Source organism: Canis lupus, chromosome X (genome assembly GCF_011100685.1).
Source record: "Canis lupus familiaris isolate Mischka breed German Shepherd chromosome X, alternate assembly UU_Cfam_GSD_1.0, whole genome shotgun sequence".
NCBI lineage: Eukaryota > Metazoa > Chordata > Mammalia > Carnivora > Canidae > Canis > Canis lupus.
Window position 1 is genome coordinate 1,031,788 of NC_049260.1, and position 24,743 is coordinate 1,056,530.

General features: G+C 44.8%; 1 long non-coding RNA gene across 1 annotated transcript in view; it reads right to left on the minus strand.

The window, feature by feature from the left end:
- Positions 1-1,349: 1,349 nt before the first annotated feature.
- The window catches only part of LOC102156221, a 52,932-nt gene continuing 29,538 nt past the window's right edge, over positions 1,350-24,743 (minus strand). The window contains exon 5 of the long non-coding RNA XR_005386051.1: positions 1,350-2,107. This is a non-coding gene — a long non-coding RNA (uncharacterized LOC102156221). The remainder of the gene's footprint in view (positions 2,108-24,743) is intronic.

The window sequence follows — 24,743 nt, forward strand, 5'->3', positions numbered from 1 at the left end:
TTTCTTACATTTCTTTTCTCTGTTCTCTCCTCGCATCCACCCAAACAGGTGGAACTCAGGAATTGGGCAGAAGGCATGGGCAGCAGAAGCTCCAAGGGAAACCTACCCATCTGAACTGACGACTGACAGAGGGAATCCCATGAACCAACAGTAACAGTACCATGGGCAGATTCTCGTGTTTTCATCACTTTGGCCTGCTCTGGCTCAGTCCCAAGGCCAGTGCCAGCTGGGGCATCACAAGGTGAAGATGGTGGTATTGTGGGCACCCAAAATCCCCAGTGGATCCCACTTCTGGATTTAAAAAAGCCAGGATAGAGGGGGGCCTCTCATGGTGTGAAGAGTATGGGAGGCGCCACTGTATATCTTTCTGTTTTCTTTAGCCACTTCATCCCAAAATTTCATGCCAACAGTGTACACATGCCAATTAAAGGATACAGTTTGTCACCTGGATAAAAACCAAGACCCAGGTGCTATCTTAGCAGAAGGGAAGTACCCAGGATAGAGAAGAAATGACACAGCATGGAATACATCAGTTGCCAAGAAAGTCATAAGGTGTTAGAGAATTCAGATCTCACAAAACACATTCTCTGGCCCAAACAGGGTTGACTTTGCAATTGGTTAACTGAAAGGTACCTAGAAAATGACTAGATATTTGGAGATACAATATGACACTCCTAAATAACTATGGGTCCATATATTCTCAAGGGAAATTAGAAAATATTTTTGAACTCACTGGAAAAAAAAATAAACATTTTTGGGAGGGGGGAGTACTTGAGAGAAATTTGCAGCACTAAATGCGTCTATTCGAAGAAAACCAGAGGTCTCAAGATTCTCCCTTCCTTAAGAATTAGAAAAAGGACAGCTAATGAGACTCAAAGGAATTGGGAAAAAGGAAATAATGAAAACAAGAGAAATCATGGAAATCAAAAGAGAAAAACAATCATGAAAATGAATAAAGTCCAAAACTAGTTCTTTGAGAGTTTTTTCTTAAGATTATTTATTGATTGATTCATGATAGACACAGAGAGAGGCAGAGACACAGGCAGGGGAGAAGCAGGCTCCTCATGGGGAGCCCTACATGGGACTTGATCCCAGGACCCTGGGATCACAACCTGAGCTGAAGGCAGATGTGCAAACACTGAGCCACCCAGGTGACCCCAAAACTAGTTCTTTGAAAGCATCAATAAAATTGATGGACTTCTGGGCAAGGTTTACCAAGAAAAACAAGACAGAGAGGCAGACAGAGATGGCTGGAAAGAAAGCTGGATGGATAGAAGATGGATGGAGGGAGGGGGGATGAATGGATGGATGGTGGATGGAGGGGTGGATGGATGGACTGATGATGGATGATGGATGGGTAGATGGGTGGGTGGATGGATAGATGGATATGATGGGTGGATGGATGTGTATGATGGATGATGGATGGATGGATCGATGGAGAGATAGAGAGATGATAGATTAAAAATAGAAATATCAGTAATGAAAGAAGGGACATCATCACAGAGCTTGCAGAAATTAATAGGATAGTAAGAAAATAGTAACAAAAAATCCATGTCTATCTGTCAAACAGTTTACATGAAATAGAGCAATTCCTCACATACTAGCAAAACCCATGCAAGAGGAAATAGATAATTTGAAATTGTCCTACATTTATTAAATAAACGTGCGTGTGTGTGTGTGTGTGTGTGTTGGGGGCAGGGGTCAGGCACCTGCTCATCCCTCACCTGGACGAGGTCACTGCCTTCCACTGAGCTTCAAGCTCTCAGCACCTGCAAGGAAGCCTCTCATTAAAAGACCTGCGGGGACTTGTCCCTCCTGCGATGGTATGACTTGAAGTAATAGATCTTTGAATCAAAGAGCAGTAGCTACGCAGGAGAAGGCATCCGGCTTTAAAATCAGGTTGACAACTGGCGGCAATGACACATCGATGCCGAGCTCTTTTCCTGGACTGAATTCCTTTATTTTTCCCCTAAATTGGAACCTTCTGGGGACCTAACTGCTCTGTTAAGGTTTTCCACACAAAAACAATTAAGAGTGTTTCTAAACATAAACTGAATCCCGATGGTGAGGAACTGGTTTTCTATACGTGGTCTTAAATGCCGGTCATCTAAAAAACAAACAGAAAAAGTAGGAAAACTTCAGATATTAGTTCTCAGATACTAGAATTTTCCGTTTGACATCCTACTACCCCCGGCAAGGAGCAGCTATAAGTGGAATATTTAGGAAGAATACAGTGTCTTGGAAATCTACAGCAACATGACACGTTCCCAATTCAATAGTGCTCATCTTAAGGAAAGGAAAGGAAAGAAAGAAAGAAAGAAAGAAAGAAAGAAAGAAAGAAAGAAAGAAAGAAAAGAAGAAAGAAAAAAAGAAAGAAAGAAAAAGAAAGAAAGAAAGGAAGAAAGAAAGAAGAAAGAAAGAAAGAGCGAGCTCTTTTAGGATTGGAAGTTGACTTTCTGCCTTTGGAGAGGGTGGTGGTTTTTGAGGTGGTGGTGGGAATCCTTTGCAAGGGAGGGAGGGGGCAAATTTTGGAAGAGCCAAAGTCCAAAGGATCCATCACATTCTCGGTGCCAGAAAGCGGACTTCCTCATGGGAGGGAAGAGATGAGTGGCAAAGTGCCCACACCGGTGTGGCTTTTCTGCCCAAAGACAAGCAGATCATCCCAAAGGCATTGCCGTGCGTAGATCCTGGCGCTGCCAAGCACCATGGGAGAAATATCTACACACATGGTAGCAGGTATTTAAAAATTCTCCCATATGATTTGCTTGTAGCAGCTCCCGCCAGGGTATCAGCCACCTGAACCCGCCATCCAGTCCCTGGTTATCATGATTGGTTCCAGTTGGATACCAGGTTGGCCAATTCACCGGTCGACTGCGCACAACCCGGTCAAGACAAAATGCGGTCTGCCTGGCGGGTTTCCCCATGGGTAATGCCCCAGGGCGGCTCCTCAGACACGTCTTCCAGGGCAGATGCGCCGGAAACTTCCATGATTATCCAAGAGTCCCTGGAAACCCATTGTGCTGTCTGAACCCATACATGCACCAGGAACACGGGTGGCCCTATAAGGGGGTCAACGAGCTCATCAGGCACAGTCCCTGCCCCGAGCAAATGTTTTGTAAATGACACATCTGATGCTTGAATATCTATCGTAATAGAAAAATATTGATCAGGGACAGGAGCTTTCTCTTTGATGATGAGCCTAGGGATGCAATTAATAGATTTTATGGACCTAACATGCTTTTGGCAGATTCAAGAGGACTTTCAAAAGGCTTGGAAATGCAGATTGAATGCCTCAAGAAGCAATAAAAAAGAAACAATGATTTTTAAACTTTCCATATCCAAAATATTTTACTGAGACAGTCAGCATCGATTTCTGTTTACAGCAATAAAAAATCAGGTTATGTGGAGCATGCACTCAAAAATACAAACCCGTGGAAATTTGTGAATGGCAGGAATAGCCAAAGGAGATTCAGGATCTGAGGATAAATTATCTTTATCTCGTACCGCTTTGCCCCTCGCACCAAGGGATTTTTCACTTTCCCTTCAAAGTAGTTTCACGTCTCTCCTTCCTGTTTTCTCATGTTAACATTCCCAGAAGGTTAAAAACAAAACAAAACAAATTTTAAAAAAATTTCCCCAGGCAACATGGTCAAGATTTATTTTTTTAAATAATAATTTTTTTTTTCTTGAAGAATGTATGTGACCCAGGACATGCATCTAGAACATATAAAGAGCTCTTGTGAGTCCATAAGAAAGCAATAAATAATCCCAGTTTTTTAAAAAGATGGGTAGAAGATATGAGGAGACATTGCCCCAAAGTAGATCTCTAAGCAGCAAACAAGCACAGAAGATGCTCCACAGCATCTGCCACCAGAGAAATGCTTATTTGGGCATGGACTTTTTTATTTTTAAAACATTTTATTTTTATTTATTCCTGAGAGACACAGAGACAGGCAGAGACACAGGCAGAGGGAGTAGCAGGCTCCCTACAGGGATCCCGATGTGGGACTAGATCCCTGGACCCCGGGGTCACTCCCTGAGCCAAAGGCATACACTCAACAACTGAGCCACCTGGGAGCCCCTTCAGCAAGGGCTTTTAAAACCCTTTACTATATGTGGGGAAATTGAATTTAAATAAAACAAAACAAAAACAAAAACAAACACAAACTCAAACAAAAACCAAAAAGCAGCTTAGAACCCTTTGCCCTCCACTCCCCCCTAGGGCTGATGGACTTGGGCATCTGTTGTGCATCCAAAATAGAAGGGCTTTTGCCTCATTAGAAATCCCCACAAGCCCTCCTTCCGCCCTTGGAAGTCCCGACAAGCCAGAGGCTGCTTTAGGGGAAATCGGAACCATCCCACCATTGGTTGGCAAATGGCCCCCGAACCAATTAGACTATCTCAGAGCTGGCTTGTACGTTGTATCTTCTGAAGCACGGATGTTACCAGCAAGGTACCAGTGTTCCCATTCTCCTCTTTAAAATTCATGCCGTACACAGATGTCGATTCGTTGAATGTAAATGGGAAAAAATATCAATAAAAAGAATGCATAGATCCATGCCGTGTGGGCGTATTTCTTCACCTGATGCACAGACTTCCACATGCAGGTGTGTGCTCTGGGTGTCAGCGGGAGCAGCAGCACACTCAAGATGCGGTCCCTGCTGGGATTGATGTTGTCCAGCATTGCTCTGTCTTCTCTGCAGTGCGAGCACTGACTGGCCAGCCGGCGGGTCGTTCCCGTAACATGGAGCACTTACCCTTCAAAACGAGATAGCACCAAAAAGGAGGCTCTCTGCTGTTGCAACCGGGCAAGGGGAGAGATCCAGGTGTATGTGGTGGCTCCCAACCTGAATTCTGAACCGCAGGAAGGTCACCGACTTGTGTGCTCACCATGAGCTTTTCTGCACAATGTTGGAGCCTTGAAAAAAACGAGAAATCAGAGCCCCGGGGTATTGCAGGAAAGCGGGATCTGATTGTGAAGTCTCTGGGCTCCAAGTGTAATGAATGGGGGAAGGTCGGGGGAGGTAGAGGCAGAGGTGGAAGTGCGGTGTGCACAGGCCAGGGGACGCAGAGGAGCACCAGCAGCCCCCCGGAGGCTGGGACACAAGCCTGGCAGAGATTTGCCCTTGGGGCCTGCAGGAGGAGCCAGCCCTGGCCACTCCTCACGTTTGGGATTCCAGGCTCCAAAGCTGATAGAGAGCACACTTACATCGTTCTAAGCCACCCGAGCGGCTCAGGGTCATCCGTGCTGGCCGCCCCAGGGCACCGAGGCAGCAGGTGCCATGAGCTCAGGTGCTGCTGGCTACAGGGCAGCCTGGCCACAGCGGCCCCATTTCCATGGAGGAATGCCATGCAATCGCCCCTTCATTGCTTCGTCCAGCTCCTCGCTGGAGCCTTATGGAATGGAATCTGGGATGGTTTATGCCCAGATTCTCAGCTCTCTTTCACCAACATGTGTTTCCTGCACCTGCTTTTGTGCCACCTCCACTGCAAACAGGTGTGAATTCCTCAAAGAGTGGGACCCACATAGATGTCGGGCACGTAGGGCTTGTGACCAGGTCTCATGGTGGCCCCAGTGAGCCACGCAGGGACAACACTGCTCCGATTCTTCACAGGGAGTGTTTGTCATTTTGCCATCACCTGTCTGGGTTGATGAGAGTCTCCCGGCCATGGTCCCATTCATGCCAGAAAGATTTTAAGGGCCCACTGTCCCTGCATGTGCACAGCGCCCAAGACACAGGCCCAACCTTGCAATGAGTAGAGCTCACAGCTCATGTGTGCATCACGTGGTGCATCAGCTGTGATGACAGGAGTTGACCTTGTGGTTGCTGAGTCGCCCGAGGATGATGCATGGCCACCAGTATGCACACCCTGAGCCTGCCCATATGGCCGGACAGGAGAGAGATCAGAAGATGACAAGACAGCGGCACGACTTTGCACCACGTGGTTGCACAAGCTCCATGGTCATCAGTGGGATGTGAGGCCAAGAATGTGTCAAGGTTCCTATGCAGAGCTGGGATTTCCACGCACGTTTCCTGCACGGCCACCCTGCATCCCGCTCAGCCTGTTGGGGGAAACAGAGGCATTCACCCTCCGTGGTTCAAATACGGTCGCCTGGGGAATAAGAAAGAGCCTGAAGACCCCATGACAGCCACACCCCAATTCTTGACTAAACTGTAAATAATGTGGGCCCAGCTGCCCCGTCCTTTCATGCACGTCCAGGCTGCTGTCCCGCACGGACTTGGTTACAAAGCTGTGGAATACATGGGGACGGATTCCTAAGTGATTGGACAATTGGCCAAGCGATGTGGGGAATTCATGCGAGGGACCATCTGGATATTAACATACACTGTCTCATCACTAGAATCACATGTGTTCCGACATCTCGATTCGAGGGGAGTCCATGACTTTTTAGCTTAGTCGGTTGGCCACTTCTGCTGTTTTGGAAATAAATTAATTAAAGAAAATGCACAGGGGATGGGCTGGGTGGGTGGCAGGGTGTTGAGGATGGTGCTTGTTGTGATGAGCACTGTGTGTTGTATGAAAATGATGCCTTGCTGGGTTCTACACCTGAAACCAATTTTACCATATATGTTAACTCACTAGAATTTAAATAAAAACTTGAAAAAGAAATGTCCGTTTCTGATGGAGTAGCTTGGATTAATATTCTGTGCATGTGACACATTTCCCAGCTGATGGGTCCCATCTGCCCCATTGGCTTCCCCGTTGGAAAACCATTCATATGGTTTCACTCATATGAGGAATAAAAGATACTGACAGAGATCTGCTTGGAAGTATTACTCCGGGCTTTTCACCTCCAGGGATCAAGTTGCTTTTTGGTCCTTCCAGGTTACAAAGTATCTGTGGATGATGCCTGCTTGTCTTGCCACAATGTTGGATCTCAGCTGTGCACTGGGAGAGCTCCCAGTTCCAGAAAGACAGACATAAAAAAAAATAATAATACACGATTTCATTCTGCAATATTGAGCCCATGAAAAGGACTGAAAAAAATCTCAGAAGATCTCAAAAAACTCAAAAATTGGGTGCAAACTCTGTCCCTGTGGGCGTGTATGCATCGTTTTGAGTTTTTTTTTTTTTTTTTTTTCGTTTTTTTTTTTTTTTTTTTTCGTTTTGAGTTTTTAGAAGGGCGGTGGGGGATGGGTGGTGCGGAGGTATTTTTGATACTTTGTAAAACAGTCAGCGGTTTGGGAGGGAGGCCGATCCTTGAATCCTGGGATCATGTGAGAATGTAGCCCCACCTCCGATTCATACAGGAAAATAATGGCGGCCCCTCAGGCTCTGGGTTGTTTTTTTTTGTTTGTTTTTTGTTTTTTGTTTTTTGTTTTTTTTTTGGCTCTGGGTTTTAACAGGAACAAAGGCTGTTTGCCTTGAATCTGTATGGAAAATACACAAAACCTAAATGAGCATATTCCTAGAGTCTGACTAAAGATTCTGATTCATCCCTTTCCTTGCCAGTAGGGTGGCAAAGAGGAGCGGGCGATGCGCTTGAGCAGCAGGTCACTGCAATCTCCACGATTTTGGGACGGTGGCTTTGTTACCAGGGCATCATGGGTATTGTATGCAGTCGGTTCCGAGGGCCATTGCGGTTCCTCTCACCTTCTGGTTATGGATCGCGGCTGGCTGCTTCACCATTACCCACTTGGTTTGCTGTGTGGTGTTTGGTTAGCAATACTGAAAGCCGTGAATATTTGCATTGACATTTTGGGGCCAACGGATATAAACGCATTTCAACTCAAATACATCTCACAAAAATGTGACCTTCCCTTAGAATTGCTTGCGGGGCCGGGTGTGTGTGTGTGTGGATACTTGTGCAAATATAGTGTGCCTGAGGATGCATTCAACTTCTTTGTCACAGAATTCAATTTTTCTTTCTTTTTTTTTTTTCAGAATTCAGTTTTTTCAATCTTCAATGTCGTTCCGATATTGACTGGCCATACACTGGAATTTACTGGTATATCCCACAAATTGCTAAATGGGACCGGCTGGCAAATGGATTGCTGTAATCTATGAAACCGTTTCCTTGTAAAACCATGACGTACCAGTTGACTCGGGCTTATGTAATAAAGCACCACCATTTTGTGGTCTTGGAGACGGGGAGTCTGAGATCCAGGAGGAGTTGAAGCTGGTTCCTCCCACCACCTCTCACCTGGGCAGGTGTAGATGTGGTGTTCTCTCCACGTCCTCACGTGCTTGTCCTTCTGGGCATGTCTGTGTCCTCATCTCTTCTTCTAGGATGCCCGGCCTATGGGATCACAGGCCCCCCTTGTGGCTTTTAATTACCCCTTTAAAGACCCTATGTCCAAATACAAGGACATTCTGAGGTCCTGGGGATTAGGGCCCCAACATAGGAATTTTGGAGCATCACATTTTTGCCCATAGCATGTGAATTAACAATATAACATGACCACGTACACCTGCGTGTCTCCAGACCCCGTCTCTTACTGTTACTATGCTGCCTGCTTTTCGGTTAGGGGTACAATTGCCCTTCTATGCATTCAGCAGTGAACCTGAACTTATTTTCCATCTATATTATTTTATTTTTTTAAATTAAATTTATTATTTTTTAAAGATTTTATTACAAAGAGAGAGTACACGTCCAGAGGTGAGAGGAGAGGGAGAGGGAGACGCAGACTCTCTGCTGAACAGGGAGCTGGACATCATGCCCAGGATCCTGAGATCACGACCCAAGCCGAAGCCAGACGCTTCCCCGACAGAGTCACCCAGGCGCCCTGCATCTGTATTTTATAACCTGTGTCAAAGCCATTACCGAAATCCCAACAAAGTGATGCCTAAAACATTCCTTTTTTTTTTTGCTAGACTTAGTCCGGTATTTCTCTTAGAAAAGCCATTCCATTCCATGACCTGGTTTATTTCTCATTACTCTGCACTTGTGTCTTTCCATGATTGGGTTGTTGGCGGGTTCTTCATAGTTATTATTACAAGGATTCTCCTGACTTTTACTCTGTTCTTTCTTTTTACTCTTCTACTTATGCAAGTCATTTCTGAACCTATTCACTCTTCAAAAAGGTAATAGTGTGCGACATAAAGCCTTTGTTCTCTTTGTCCCCCGGGCTTCACGATCTGCTAGGGATGTTGTGTGTGAGTACAAACCAGATGTGTGTGTATATGTGTATATATGGACATATACTCTGTGTATCTGCAGAAACATAATTTTAAATATTTATCCAAACTGTATATACTTTTACATATATTTGTGTACATGTGAGATGCATATATATACTATCTGGTGTATATACATATCTAAAGTATGTATATGCATATATATACACACACATATATATGTATATTATATATACATGTTAATATATACATACTATTTATATATATAAACACATACTTTTAAAATATTTATATACATGTGCAATAGATAGGTAATAGTGGATATAGAAAGAATGTCAAAACTATATACACATTTTATTTCATTTTTATTTATTCCTTTATTTATTTTGAAAGATTTTATTTTTAGGTAACCTCTACACCTAACACAGGACTTGAATTCACAACCTTGAGATCAAGAGTCATATATTCCACCGAATGAGCCAGCCAAGTACCCCAAGAATTTTATTTTTAGGTTTATTTATTTATTAAAGATTTTATTTATTTATTCATGAGAGACACACAGAGAGAGACAGAGACACAGGCAGAGGGAGAAGCAGGATCCCCACAGAGAAGGGAGCCCGATGCAGGACTTGATCCCAGGACCCTGGGGTCACACCCTGAGCTGAAGGCAGATGCTCCACCACTGAGCCACCCAGGTGCCCCTTTATTTTTATTTTTATTTTTTTTTAATTTTCATTTATTTATGATAGTCACACAGAGAGAGAGAGAGAGAGACACAGAGACATAGGCAGAGGGAGAAGCAGGCTCCATGCACCGGGAGCCTGACATGGGATTCGATCCCGGGTCTCCAGGATCGCGCCCTGGGCCAAAGGCAGACTAAACCGCTGCGCCACCCAGGGATCCCCTTTAGTTTTATTTTTTAAAGTTTTTTTCTTTTATAGTACACAGTTACTGATCATTTAAACATTTTTTATTTGAATTCAGTTAGATAACATAGCATAATATTGGTTTCAGGAGTAGAATTTAGTTTTAAGTAATCTCTACACTCAGTGTGGGGCTCAAACTCATGACCCTGAGATCAAGAATCACATATTCCACCAACTGAGCCAGCCAGGCACCCAATATATATACATTTTTTATATATTTATGTAAATGTATAATAAATAGAGAATGTACATATATTTAATTTTAGATATACATATCCAAACTATATATATACATTTTATATATATTATTGCACATGTGATATATTGTGTGTATATATAAATAAATTTATTTTATTTATTTTTTTGTATATGGATAATTTTATATATATATATATCCCAACCCTATATATGTATACATTTTATATATCCTTGTGTACAAGTTCTATAAATAGATAACATGTATATATATTATTTTAAATATATATCTAAACCATATATACATTATATGTACATTTGTGTACATGTGATATAGCTAGAATGTATATTTAATCATATATATCCAAACCATATAAATATATATTTTATATATATTTGTGTACAGGTTCCATAAATAGATAATGTGTATATATATAGTTTTCAACATATATATACAAACTATATATATGTTTCATGTATATTTATGTACATGTGATAAAGATACTGTGTGTATGTCTAAGTAATATTGGAGATACATGTTGAAACTCTCTATATATACACACATTTATATATATTTGTGTACATGTACTATAAATAGGTAACATGTTTTAATTTTAAATACACATTCAATTTTAAATATATATTTTAAATACATATCCAAACCATATATATATACACATTTTATAATTTGTGTACTTGTGATATAGATAGATCCTGTGCACATATATAGAAATAACTTTAAATATATAACCAAACAATATTATTTTAAAAATATTTGTGTATGTGTGATGTATGCATATATATCACATGCACACAAAAATAAATATATTTGCAATTATATATTTGCTTAGAAAATCATTTATAGATACTTGTGATGATAATGTGTGCTTGCACATCAATTGTTGTACAAAATGACTGTCTGCAATCCGAATTTTTTATCCTATAAAATACTTTGTCCTTGGGGCCCCTGGATGGCTCAGAGGTTGAGCATCTGTCTTTAGCTCAGGGCGTGACCCCGGGTCCTGGGTTCAAGTCCTGCATCGGGCTCCCTGCATGGAGCCTGCTTCTCCCTCTGCCTGTGTTTCTGCCTCTCTCTCTCTGTGTCTCTCATGAATTAATAAAATCTTTAAAAATAAATTATTTGTCCTCTAAACATGTTGATAAATGTCGCCATGTTGCTTTTTGCTATCCTGTCATGTTTTACACGTTTCCGTTTCACGGATCTGCATGCACCCAAGTGTGAATGTGTTACATCACTTCTGTGAAGTTTTATTTTCTTCAAGGTAGAATTCTTCTCTGTCTTGACTGTGTTGTGAATTAATGGTGCTTTGCCAGCAGGATTGGGATCTGCCCTTGCTTGATATTTCTATTTATTTAGCCTTTCGTTTTTAACCATTTTGTGTAATTTGGTTTATTACATAAACAGAATTTAGTCAGATTAAAAATACACCTACAGAGTCAGAGTCACATTTAATTTGACCTTTTTTCTTTAATTAACTGATTAAGATGAATTTCTAGTAGGTCTGATATACTGACAGTGGTATTTTTTTCCGTTTCTTGTATTATTTCTATTTATTTTAATCTTTCTTTTAATTCTGTTATACTATTTGAGGACTTTGTTCTGGTTTTCTCCCACTCTGGCTTGAAATCTGTACATCATCCTTCTACTCTCTAGGGTTTACTGTTGATGCACTACTTTGTAGGAATTGACTGTCATTTATTTCTTTATTTTTTGTGTTAATCCAAGTAGCCAACATATAATACTCTCATTGAAATTTGCACGTAGGTGTTGCTTCCTCCTTAAGCTCTGTGTGGCTTTGTGGGTCCTGTCCTTTATTCTGGTTCATTTTCCTCTATTTGTGGCACAAGAACTTCCACAGCTGGTGCAGAAAGTATCTGTGATTTAGGACAGAATGGTGTCCTTCCTTCGTTCTCTCCGTCCCTTTCTTTCTTTCCAGATAAAGAGCTTTGCTATGTCTCACTGTGTTCAGATATGGGCAACCATCCACACCAACGAAATGGCATTGAATTATAGCAAACAATTAAAATAATTGCTTGACACAAACACCTTACTTCCCAACATGGACGTCATCCAAGAACATTCATGGGGTCAGTCACTTTCCCAGAGACACCTGTCAGCCTGTCCCCGGGCAGAGCCTCTGTAGCCCTTCCTGATGTAATGTGTTTGGATTAAAAACTCTCAGGGCCTTGGTTGATGAGCCCAGAATGTGCCAAAGTGCATGAGTACCTACAGGTGAAGAGGCAACGGCGAGACTCCCACTCTGTTGTGCGCTGTGTGCCATCTTGAATCAGACTACGTTGTAGGCTTCAGACTTGCGAAGAGAGCAGACCTTAGATGTCCCCATCACAAAACAGAAATGGTGATTAGGTGAGGGATGGAGGTGTTAATAACCCATCCCATCATGCTAGGTCATTTCACAGCGTGTGTGGGTATCAAGTCATCTTGCTGTGACGTGACATGCATATAATTGACATGGAACATGGCGTACAACATTGTGGGTCATGACATCACTGTCATGATGATTCACATATAACGTGACCTCGTAACTGGTATATAACAACCTATGTTATATGTCACAACATGTGATTTCCATAATCTACACCCAACAGGATATATAAGAAAATGTGAGGTGTCAGAACCATGTTATATGTCAACGCATCATTGTCATTATAATCTGACACACACGATGTGCAACAAGACACGTGTCTTCACGTAACTGACATCAGTATTGTGTAAGTCCTTAAGCTCACCCAATGTTGTATGCCAATTTTATGTCAGTAAACCAGGAAAAAATTAAATGTTTATATTTCCAACAAACACACGCAAAATGAAATGAGAGAATGTGTCTGCCATGAAGCTCTGTTAGGGAGCAGGAGAGGTGATCTCATTTTCCCGGGAACATTTACTCTCTCGTGTGTCAGGACACTCCAAGCCATCCTGGCTCTTTAGAAAAACTGAGTCACGGGGCTCTGCAGCCTGACGATCGCAGCCCGAGGGATGCATCTGGGCCTGCCATGGCGTGAGCAAACATGCCGGAGGAAAGCAGTCATCTGGGTTTTATTTCCTCCGTGCACATGATTTATCTTCAGTGGAGCGGCTTTCTGTCTGAATGAGCGTTTCAGGGGACAAGAGTTTTCACATCTTTCGTGCGGTGGTCATGGCTCTGGGTTTTCTTAAGAAAAATCAGCTTTCTGTGAAAGCCTTGTTCCATTGTTTGAAGAGCCTGGTGGGAATCGTGAGAGTTTATGGGAAAGTTTCAGGTGGGAAATTAATGAGTTAGGAAATGAATGACATCAAGAGCCTTGGGTCTAGGTCCCATCTCTATCCCTTAGTGGGCAGAATCAGGATCCTCAAAGGTGCCTGTGTCCTCATCCCTAATCCCAGGACCTGTGAGTGTGTTATCTTACAGGTCCAAAGGGAATTACGTTTGCGAGGGAATGAGACTTGATACTGACTTGACTTTTTTTTAAAATTTATTTATTTATTCATGAGAGACATAGAAAGAGAGGCAGAGACACAGGAACAAGGAGAAGCAGGCTCCATGCAGGGAGCTCGATGCAGGACTCCATCTCAGCACCCTGGGATCATGCCCTGAGCCAAAGGTGGGTGCTCAACCACTGAGCCACCCTGGTGCCCACTGAGTTGAGATGGAGATGGTCCTGAATGATCCAGATGGACTCAATGGGATCCCACGGGTCCTTCTAAGCAGATGAGGGAGGCAGGAAGAAGGTCAGGGTGATGTCATGTGTGATGAACTGAAACACCCACTGCTAGCCTTGCAGGCAGAAGAAGAGTCCCCCAGCCAAGGATGGTGGGTGGTTTCTCGAGGCTAAAAAAGGCAAGGAATGGATTGTCCCCTGGAGCCCCAGAAGGAACCTGGACCTTAGTCCTGGGACAGTCCCATCCCCAAAGAGTGGAGGATACTAAATACACACGCTGGATGCATTATGTTTATGCTAATTTACAGCAGCAAACATTACTTATAATGGGCTCCTTAAATCTTAGACGTGCCCTCCTGTTCTCACCCCCCGCCCCAGGGGAAGCCACCCCGTGTGGGGAAAGAGCCTGATACAAGGCACATGGTGCTTTCAGCAACCCCTGACCCTGGGGAGGGAAAGCCAGAGGAGGAATGCACACGTGCATGTTCTTTTCTAAAGATCTTGATGACTGGTGACAGTCATCATGGATTGTTAGCACATGGAGGACACTGGAGCCAATAGGTGCTCACAACGGGAAGCAAAGCCAAGGTCCGCAAACTGCTGGCGAGCACGGATGTGGGTGCCTCTGTCTTCCTTTTAGTTTTAGTTACTGGGCGTTTGCATCCCTCCTTCACGTCTGTGTCCCTTCTGTTACTGATTGACGTGGAAGCAATCATGCCAGCTTCCTGGTTGTAGTGGAGCAATGAGGAATGTCTAGGATGCAGGCTTGAAATTTAAAAAAAAATTATTGGGGTACCCAGGTGATTCAGTAGGTTAAACGTCTGCCTTCAACTCAGGTCATGATCCCTGGGTCCTGGGATCAAGTCCTGCATCAGGCTCCCTGCTCAGTGGGGAATCTGCTGGTCCCTCTCCCTCCATGAAACACTAAGTCCCCATCCCCCCTTCACCAGCCCCTAGTGCCCACCATGGTTCTTTCCGACCCTACGCATTTTCCCAACCTGGATATTCCATATAAATGGGGTGATACAATATATGGCCCTTTGTGTCTGGCTTCTTTGACTAAGCATCATGTCCTCAAGGCTGATCCACGCTGTAGCAGGTGTCAGAATTCCCTCCTGGTTTTATGGTTGAATAATGTTCCGTTGTATCAAAATCTCACATTCTGTGTGCCTATCCATCTGTCCATCCATCCATCCATCCAACCGTCCATCCATCCATCCATCATATCTATCTATCTGCCCATCCATCCACCCATCTACTCATCCAATCACCCATCCATCTATCCATCCATCAACCCATCCAACCATCATCTATGTATCTATGTATTCATGTATCATTTATGTATCAGTCATCTGTCTATGCATCTACATATTTAGGTATCTGTCCATCCATCAGCTTGTCCATCCATCCATCCATTCATCCATCCATCCATCCATCCATGCATCCATCCATCCATCCATCTACTCATCCAACCACCCATTCAACCATCCACCTATTGATCCATCCATACACCCATCCACGCAGCCATGCATCCATCCATCCATTCACCCATCTATCCATCCATGGATACCTGTCTTGCTTCCATCACTTGGCTACTATGGATAATGTTGCTAATGCTCTATAAACATGGCTGTGCAACTTGTCGCTTCAAGATCCTGCCTTCCATCCCTTTGGGTAAAGATTTAGATGTAGAATTGCTGGATTGAGTGGTAGCTCTGTAATTTTCGCATGAACCCTTACACCGTCATATGCAGCAGCTGTACTGATTTATACTCCCAACAACTGTGCACAGGTTTGTCATTTCTCCACAGCCTCCCTGCTACTTGTGCTCTGAGGTCCATGGGAAATGGAGAAATACTTGCAAGCAGATTTCCAGTGGGGCTGTTTTCCTCTGTGCAAATCGCTGAGAGGGTATTTGCAAGCCTTCGAGATATGACGCGTTGCACAAACGTTACCAGCATGGTGTTTCTGATCATGGTTATTGCAATAGGCAACCTACCGTGCATGGCCTGCTCTTTCTAGGGCAGTGGGAGTTGTTCAGATTTGCAGGAAGAGACACAAACTAGAGACGGAGCCCGAGAAATGAGTCTGCAGGAAGTGCTGGCAGTGCAGCGGAGGCCATGTGCGCTGTCAGAGCAGCGATGCTCTGGATTCCAGCATTTCCAAGGAACAGATGCATCCCGGGAAGGCTGTTCAGCACAGTTCTAGATAACTAGGTGCAAGTTAGCTCAGCTGCATTGTGACCTTACAAACAGAGGGAGGGATATGAAAGTCAGGGACACGGCGAGGATCCAGGCTTGGATTTGCAGGGGCCTCGGTTTCCATGCAGATCCGGGAAGGTGCGATCGCAGAGGCACGCTGTGTAGACGTGATTCAAGCCCGCCTGCGATGTCCAGCACTTGCAGTGTGTGCTCAGCCTGGCATCGGCATGTGACCCTCACAACACAGTGGTGGGGCTTCCTCTGCATGTGGCTCATCGGGAGGACACCCAGCGGCCACCATACGCTTTGAAAAGTGGGATCAAATTACAGCAGCAACACTTAGATGTCCCTTAAAATCAGAGCTTCCAGAATGCCTTAAATCCAGCCCAGGCGTGTGTGCAGAAGCATCAAAAGAGTCCAGTTCTAATTGCCAAAATGCAAAGCATTTTGGTCTCTTGAGCCTGGAAGATGTCCCCTCCACCATGTTTACATGTCTGACCCCTTCTCCTCCATTTCACCCACTGGCCAATTTGATTTTAGAGTCTGCGCGGACTGGTTGCTTCCCGTAACTTCCTGACGGTGAGATGGATGTTTGCGCTCGTGGTTGCATCGCGGGCATGAAAGTTAACGCCTGCGCTGTGGGAGCTGCCCAGCAAATCCTTGGTGAACCAGGTTATTTTCTGGAAGGAAGTCACCTTGCCCAGCCTGTGTGGGCTCCCTGAGGACTGGCTCTTTAGGTAAATTATTTGGAATCTATTTCCATGGGAGATATGCCTCTTCTCCGCTATGTGTTTATTCATTCAACCAATAACCTACATCACTACGGACGCGTGGTTACTCATTCTACGCTTTGGGTTATAATCCACCACTGTGCCATTTATTTTGTGCCCAACATCAAGAATTTCCAAAGATAGAAGTGGATGCACCATCCTCAGGCTTGAGGGAGACGAGCTGGTGTCTGAGCGCAGTGTTGCATGATCCCGGCATCTTGGCACGCTGCGTGTCCCATCTGTTCCCGGGGATGGATAAAGTCATCACTCCCACGGGGACAGCTCTGTGTCCCCGTGGAAGACCTCATCAACCGCATGGGCGTTTCTCATGGCGCCAGGGAGAGCCAGGTAGTCCCAGCCTTCTGCAGAGGAGCAGGTGTGTTGAACGCCATCCCATGTGTGTTTCACAGCACTTTGGGACAACATTCACCCACACGTGATGCCAGACGAGAGGAACGTGGTTTTAATTGTCCCTAGGGACCGCCAGCTCTCTGGCGTTGTCATCTAAGGATAGTTTGTTTAATATGCAAGGGGGGGGGGAACAAATGAAGGAAGACAAAGTGGTGCCTTCATGCCCATCTTTCATGTGCTCTGTAACTGTCACGAGGACGGCAGTCGGTAGGATCACGTGGGACGCCACACCCCACACACTATCTCCAAAGAGCATACTCATTTGGCTAAAATCCACAACAAGAATAATTTCAACACTGTCTTACAAGCATAACATTTCTGTATAAAGATGAAAGAACTGGGATCCCTGGGTGGCTCAGTGGTCAACCATCTGCCTTGGGCTCAGGGCGTGACCCCGGAGACCCAGGATCAAGTCTGCCATTGGGCTCCCCACAGGGAGCCTGCTTCTCCCTCTGCCTATGTCTCTGTCTCTCTTCTGTGTCTCTCATGAATAAATAAATATTTTTTAAAAAAGAACTCCTTAGGCATATCTTTAGTGGTTCTCACTTGACGTCATTGTGCAAATGGATAGAAGGAATAAAGACCATCAGGCTCCTTCTTTTCTGATCCACGGTTATTGAGGTATCATTTATGCTCAAGAAAAGCTACCCTTTTAGGGGCACAGGTGGGTGGATTTTGACAGATGTGGACAGATGCATAACGAGTGCCAGGGTGCAGTTATATTTCCATCCGTGATGTGCTTTTGTTGATGATTTTATCCATGCACTCTTGGCTACTTTGTATATATAGTGTATATAGTCAGGTATCTCTGTATCTAGGTATCTATCTATGTATCTCTGTATCTATGTGTCTATCTATGTATCATCTATACATACCCTACTGTAGAATTTATTTTATATAAATATAATTCAGATAGTTGTATATATATATTATTTATATATTTAAATGTTATTATATATATATAATTGGGTTACATTTTATATATATATTATTTATATATTTAAATGTTATTATATATATATAATTGGGTTACATTTTATATATATGGTTACATGCACATAGGAAATATATATATATATAGATATATGCAGGCACACACATAGCACAAGTATAATTTACTGTAGTCACAAAACACCACAGAACAGGTTGGTTCAAATAGTAGACATTTATGATCATGGTCCTGGAAGCTGGGATTCTCAGATCTGGGGTGGGGAGGCTGAGGCTGGTTCCCCCTGAGGCTCTCTCCTGGGTGTGTAGATGCTGTGTTCTCCTCGCGTCCTCATGTGGTTGTCCCTCTGTGCACATCATCCCGTCTTCTTATCAGGGCCTCACTCCTATGGGATCAGGGCCCACCCTCCTGACCTCGTTTTACATCAGTCGTCTTTAAAGACCCCACCTCCAAACACAGCTCCATTCTGCGGTCCTGGGGGATGAGGCTTCAACACATGAATTTAGGGAGGACATAGTTCAGCTCATGGCGCTCACATCTTCAAGAGAAAAAGTCACGTCAAGGTTTCCTAGGAGACGCATGAGTTGCACAAGGGCACACGGTGGCAGACGGCCCTCGCGCTCAGAAGCACGGCTGGCCAGCTCCAAGGTCAGTGGTTTTGCTCTTGCGCTGGAAAGGCTCCTGGCTGAGCTGCCTCTTCCATGACCGCAGAGATTTGAATGCCGGATGTGGAAATTGCATTCATGTCACAGAAACCCACAAGGATCGAGACGTGGAACCGGAATAAAAGGAAAAAACAACAACAAAAAAAGAACAACCACCAAAACCAAAGTGCATGGGCTCATCGTGCGTTCATTGTTGGCCGCCTTGAAATCCACGCGGCACAGCTCTGGCACGTGTTCACTCTCTATTCAGTAATTATTTATCGAGTGGCCTCCTGGGTAGATGAAGGAGAGCCAAAGGTGACCAGAGGAGACAGTTAGGGGAAGCCTGCACTCGGGATGAGAGGAGGGAAGTCCTCCACCTGAGTGTGTCATCCGCGGAGGCGGAATTTAACCACCTGCTCCGTGCAAGCTCATCAGCGTGGCCGAAACATCAGCTTTATGGGAATCGAGGGATTCGACACGCGTCCAAATGAGACCATAATTCCCGAGGAGGCAGCTTATGACGTCCCGGGAAATACGGCCACAAAGCAGCGCGGTCCATGCTCCGTGTTGCGTTGTGCTAGCGGCGATGGGGCGAGCACACGGGACCGGCATGGGTTTCCGTGTGCCCCACGTGTCAGCGTGGGGCCCCTGCTCGTGCCGGGCGGGGCGGGGGTGCACATACCAGGGCGAGTGGGGACACACCAGTCCTGCCCTCATGGAACAGAGTCTTCTAGGCAAATCCACATCGAAGAGTCAAGCTAATGAAAACATTAACAAATAGACGTCTCCCCCCCGCCCCCCCCCGACTGCACTTGCTTTTGTCTGTCGGTTCAGGTTCATCGAAGCTTCCGAGTGCTCATTTCCATTACAGAGCCAGCCACCCCGCCCCCGCCCTCGCCCGTCCTCAGCCCCCCCCCCACCCCAGGCTCTCCATGAGTTTCCAGTGGCCGTCCTCACAAAGCACCACAAACCTACTGGCTGCAAATGACACGGATTTACCAGGCAGCGAGGCAGTGGCCGTCCGCAAGCCCGGGGCCAAGGCACCGCCGCCGACCGCGTGATGGAGCACTTCCAGCCTCTGGGACAGCGAGAGCTGGGCCCCCAGTGTCTAGCTCCCGGCCTGCGGGGTCTTGCACGGCACCCCGGCGCCCCCATGCACATCTTTATGTTCCCTGCACTGCTGCAAACACAGGGGCCTCAGCGAGGGACAGGACTCGCGCAGGCCGAGGACGGAGTGGTGGGCGCTATTAATTTCATAGCATATCCTTTACCCCACGGCACAGCATGTGGGGTAAAGGATACGACAGGTTATCCTGAAAATGCTGTTTCATGAGTCGTGTACATTTTCTAACAAGTGGAGTGTGTATTAGGCTCCCTGGAGTGCTCGCCAGCAAGCGCCGTGACTACTCTGCTGCTCTGCCTTCACACACACACACACATGCACACGTATGAAAAACACACACATGCATGTGCACACATACCCATGCACACACACAAATACATGCATGCACAAACACACATACACACATGCACACATACACACAATATACAAATATGCATATGCACACACAATGCATACAGACATGCACATATGACATGCATGTGCACATATGAACATGCACATGCATATACACGCAGTGCATTCACATACATGAACTAACACACATACATGCATACACAGTGCATTGACACACATATACATATACACATGCACACAACTATACACATACAAGCACAAACACACATATATGCACACATATACAGATACGCATGCACAAACACACATGCACATATATGCACACACATGCATCATACATGTGCAGACACCACATGCATATGTACACACAGAAATCTACATACATATGCAACAATACAGACATGCACACACACAAATATACACATGCACACACATACACACATGCAGACACCACATACACATGTACACCAGCTCACACACAAATGTACACATGTGTACCCAGACATACATGCATGTTCACACACACAGACACACAATATGCTTATACACAGGCACACACACACACAGACATCGTCTGTTACACTCTCATGAGCCTATCTGTACAAACAGTTGCACTACGCCCTCTAGAATTTTCTGTAGCCTCTTCTGAAATCCTTCCCCTCCAGTCCCATCTTCTCTGAACTGGATTCAACCCTTGCTCTTTGCAAGACTCATTTAAATGTTGGGTGTGAAAAAACCAGGCATCTCTTTCTGGTCAATGCTGAGCCCATGTTACTGACAGCATTGTTGGAAACCAGCCCACGGCTGGCCCTTTATGCTTTTCAAAGATGCACATCCTGGTCCTTTGGCATGTCCACGACAGAGCTCACCCCACAGATTTCCCAGGTATCTCGTGTGGAAACACCATACTGTGGAGGGGTCTCATGTATCCAGGATCAACATGGCGCTTTTCTCAGAGCTCGTGGGACTTATTCTGAGCCCCTTGTTGAACACCCTACAGGTGATCGAGAACCCCATCCCTCAGACACAAGCCCCACATCCCACTGCCTGTAACCACTGGGGTTTCATTGTGTCAGGAACACACCCTGAGATGTTGAACTCCTTCCAAGGACTGGCTGTGCCACCTGCAAGGACCATGCAGGGGCAGAAGGGCATGAGTGAGATGCTGTAATGCCCAGTTGGGCTCTGAGCTGCGTGCTCCATCGCCAGATGGGCTCTGATGATGGGTTGACATTCCGTTTCCTAGGAAGCTTTACAGGACGATGGTCTGAAAGCCTTGATAAGTCATTTAGCAGCGACGATCACGGGATGGCACGGCATGTGGGGTAAAGGATACGACAAGCCAAACATCTCTATCCTTTGCTGGCCTGACCCAGACCAGAGATGGAAAATGTGCATTTCAGAGCAACACTGGGTTTCTAAATGCATTTTAATAGCTTTCTCAGACATCCCTCATGATGCGCCAGCTCTTTCCAAACTAATGCCTATCCCCAGTATTTTCAGCTGGTGCAAAAGGACAGTTTTCATTCAGGGCTGTCCTTGAAGGTCACTGATTTTATCCTCTCCAACGTGGATTAAAAGCAAATCAGATTATGGAAATGGCTGAGCTGCCTTTGGAGTAGTTCAGATGGAGGGTTTAACCTGTGTACAGGGTTGGGGGATGAGGGAGGTGGTTTGCAGGGTACGTGGAGCTTGAATGCTACACTGGGATTAGGTTCGGCAGGCACAGAAACCCTAAAACAATAGTGCTTTGAAATGACTTACGTTTGATTCTCTCCCAAGTAAAGGTGACCCTGCAGTACATGGTCCAGGGCTGGTGTGCTGGCTCCGTGTCAGACTCCTCAGAAACTAGGCTTCTTGCACCTCCCCAATTCGCCAGCTCTAGTTATGACTCCTGTCCTCATGGTCTGGGATGGTGGTCCCCGCATTCCAGGAAGCAAATTGGAGGAAGGGAAGCAGGGAAGGGAAGAAAGGGCCAGCTGTGTATGTCTTTGAAGGAAGGTTTCCGCCATGCTGTAGCACCAGTAGGCAGAGAGGGAAAAGCTTTGTACTGGGAGATACTGGGCATGAATGATGCGGCCATTGATGATTAGTTCTGTGATGCTGGGGGAGGTTGGACTACTGTGAGGTTTAGTTTCCTCTCTTGTAACATGGCAATGATGATGGTGATGGTGATGACAAGGATGATGATGGTGATGAGGATGTGGATGAGGATGGAGATGATGGTGATGGTGATGACAAGGATGATGATGAGGAGGAGGAGGATGTGGATGAGGATGGTGATGATGGTGATGGTGATGACAAGGATGATGATGGTGATGAGGATGTGGATGAGGATGGAGATGATGGTGATGGTGATGACAAGGATGATGATGATGATGAGGATGTGGATGAGGAGGAGGAGGATATGGATAAGGATAGTGATGATGGGGATGGGGATGGCAATGGTGACAATGATGGTGATGCCGATATAATGGTGGTGCTAACTGTGATGGTGATAATCATGATGGTGATAATGGTGGGGATGATGGTGATGGTGGTAATGGTGATGGTGATATTAGTGATAGTGGTAACAGTGATGGTGGTGATGATGATGGTGATAACGGTGGGGATGATGGTGATGATACATTAGTGGTGGAAGTAATAGTGATGATGATGATCATGATGGCAATGGTGGGGGGGATTATGGTGATGGTGGTAACAGTGATAATGATGGTAATGATGATATGTTGGTGGTGGTAAGAGTGATGGTGATGATGATGATAGTGATCATGATGGTGATGATATTAGTGATGATGGTGGGGATGACGATGATGGTGGGGATGATGGTGATGGGAATGATGGGGATGATGGTGATGGGGATGATGGTGATGATGGTAATGATGGTGATCATGATGGTGATGATATTAATGATGATGGTGGTGGGGATGATGGTGATCATGGTGGGGATAATGATGACGATGGTGATGATGGTGATGGTGATGGTGGTAGGGATGACAGTGATGATGGTGATGGTGATGATGGTGGGGATGACGGTAATGATGGTGATGGTAGGGATGATGGTGATGATGGTGATGGTGGTGTGGATATGATGGTGACGGTGCTGTGGCCTGCCTCCCAGAACTGTCGTAAGAGACAAATGAACTAAAGTGTACAATCCCTCGAACCTTAGAATGTGTCATACAAATCCCACTTGTTTTATTCAGGACCCACTTCTGATGAAAACCGTTCTTCTCTTGAAGGCTCACATTGAAAAACAAGCAGCTCCAATTAATTAAAACACAATTATTTATTACATTTGTGTTTGTTTATGTATTTCTGCATCAGAAGAGAAATAAATGAATATGCAGTGAATGAATTTTCCAAGAAAGATGGATTTATAAATACCTCTCAGGAAACACAAACAAGATGCACTTTCCTAACTGATCCTCGCATTAGACAGACCTGGTGCGACGCCATGCTGTATCCTGGTTATATGTCCCTTCTGCGTATCACAGCTTGTATGAGAAGCACTAACTGCTGTCTCCCCGGCACCTGGCTCTGTGTCCAACATCTCCAACATGCTCCACAAAAGCCTTGATGTGAATCACACCAGCCGTGGTGAGGTCCTGGGGTGGTTTTCATCAGCTGCTTGCAGATCCAATCAGCAACTCTTCGAAAACACACTTGCCCTAACATGCCTGTCCTGTCATGCATCCCATGGACTCAGCTCCTGGGAAACATTGATATGCTTGCATGTGAGTGTGTGGGTGTGTGGTCACACTCATCACTAATCTGCATCCCAGACCTTTGTCACAGGCATTTAATCACCAGGTTCTTTTAAAAAAATTTATTTATTTATTCATAAGAGACACAGGGAGAGGCAGAGACATAAGCAGAGAGAGAAGCAGGCTCCCCGCGGGGAGCCCGATGTTGGACTCAATCCCAGGACCCCGGGATCACACCCTGAGCTGAAGGCAAACGCTCAACCGCTGAGCCACCCAGGCGTCCCTAATCACCAGGTTCTATGCCAGCATGCAGCTACACCAGTATTTACTTGATATTTCTGTCTTCTAAGACATTTAAGATACATGTGCATGGCTGGATGCATATAAAATACACAATCATACCTGTTTGTATGCACATATGTGTATATATGATACCATGTACACATGTTATACAATTATATATTTGCACATATGTGTGTATATACCATATAACACGTATAATTATGTAATTTGTATATATATTATATAATGTACATAGTGCATATATGTCATATAATTATGTTTCTATATTCTGTATATTTGCATACACATTGCATATATGGATATTATATAATGTATATATAATCATTATTTGCAAATATGTGTATGTGTTATGTAACAAAAGTATATAATTTTTA